Genomic DNA, 1,420 nt, shown 5'->3' with positions numbered 1-1,420 from the left:
CTTCTATGTAGATGAGGCAGCGCAGGGGCTGCGGCTTCCCTACCGGCTGCTCCCCACGAAGGAGTTCCCGTGCCCTGGGAGCGGGTTCAGGACCGCTGGTCGGGCCTGAGAGTCCCAGCTGTGTGCCAGGGCTAGAAGGGCTCGGGAGTGCGTGGGGCAAGTGACCTTGTGCGTAAAGGGTGAGACGTATGAGGCTGTGGCGGGGCGGAGGTGCAGGAGCTCATACTTACCTGGCAGGGGAGATACCATGATCACGAAGGTGGTTTTCCCAGGGCGAGGCTTATCCATTGCACTCCGGATGTGCTGACCCCTGCGATTTCCCCAAATGTGGGAAACTCGACTGCATAATTTGTGGTAGTGGGGGACTGCGTTCGCGCTCTCCCCTGAATTTTTGTATTTAAAAGAACAGACTGTGTACTAAGGTTTGTGTCTTGTGTGTCGTGTAAATGTTGTTCTTACCGTGGTAAGGTTGTAGAATGGGAAGTAACGTGTCGATTCTCTGCCAGAGGAGAAATAAGAAGCGTCAGCCTTTGTAACATAAGGTAACTACTGTGAAGGCCGCAGAGCTCTTCCCTTTCCATGCCGGGCTTCCTTCTGCAGAGATAGGTGTCTTGGGTTCTCACGATCTGTGAGATAGGTGTCCATAGTGTCTTAATCTTCGTGTTTTTCCTTAGCCCCCAGTCACCTTTTATACAGCTTCTGCTTCTAACTGCAGCCGCCACAGTAGTTTGTAGGATTTCTGTGCTGGGGGGAATGCGTTCTCACTTCATAGAGCCAGGTACAAACTACGCAGGCGGGCGCTGTTCTTTGGGAAGAAAGCAAGGCCTTTGGGGCTCTTAGTGTCCCGCTGGGTTGTATACATAACACGCTTACTTTCTGTAGGGGAACTGCTCTCACAGCGCCCAGGTCCCTAGTGCATATTCATTGAGGCCCGCAGGTCAGAACCGCAGTCTCACATGTCTTGGCCGAAATGCGCTGCGATCCTCCCTGAAATGTAAGGCAGGAAGTTTTATGAGGAGCCGGGTCCAGTCTCCCTACTATTTCCTGCTGTTTACATGTCTAGTCTTTCTTAAGACTATTCAAGCGACAGCTTCTTGTTTGATGTCTCGCTTCCGCATCCTACATCCATTGCCAGGCAGCTTTCTAGATAGCACTCCCACCCATCCTTCCCGCCCCCAAGCAGCCCTTTCCTATTTCTGGCGCCAGCGTCCTCCCCCGTCCCTCTTTCTTCGGGCCCTCGCTGATCACCTTCATGGACAGAAAATACTTAGCTCTCTCTCAACCTGCGGTTTACACCTGACACGCGTCAGGACCCTGGCAAATTCCTTAATACCCCTTCTCAAATGGCACTGTAAATTCATCTCTTTTTAACTCCCAGAAGTATCTAATTGGTTTTGTCCCTGCACTACGTGAATACTAG

The 1,420-nt window shown here is 52.0% G+C and overlaps 1 non-coding gene across 1 annotated transcript; it reads left to right on the top strand.

Annotated features, from left to right (window-relative positions):
- The first annotated feature begins 222 nt into the window (after positions 1-222).
- LOC111529038 lies at positions 223-386 on the top strand. The gene has a single exon (XR_002727255.1). It is a non-coding gene; the product is annotated as a U1 spliceosomal RNA (small nuclear RNA).
- Positions 387-1,420: the final 1,034 nt, after the last annotated feature.

The sequence above is a fragment of the Piliocolobus tephrosceles genome, chromosome 1, assembly GCF_002776525.5.
Source record: "Piliocolobus tephrosceles isolate RC106 chromosome 1, ASM277652v3, whole genome shotgun sequence".
NCBI lineage: Eukaryota > Metazoa > Chordata > Mammalia > Primates > Cercopithecidae > Piliocolobus > Piliocolobus tephrosceles.
This window is presented reverse-complemented; position numbering and strand designations above follow the sequence as displayed.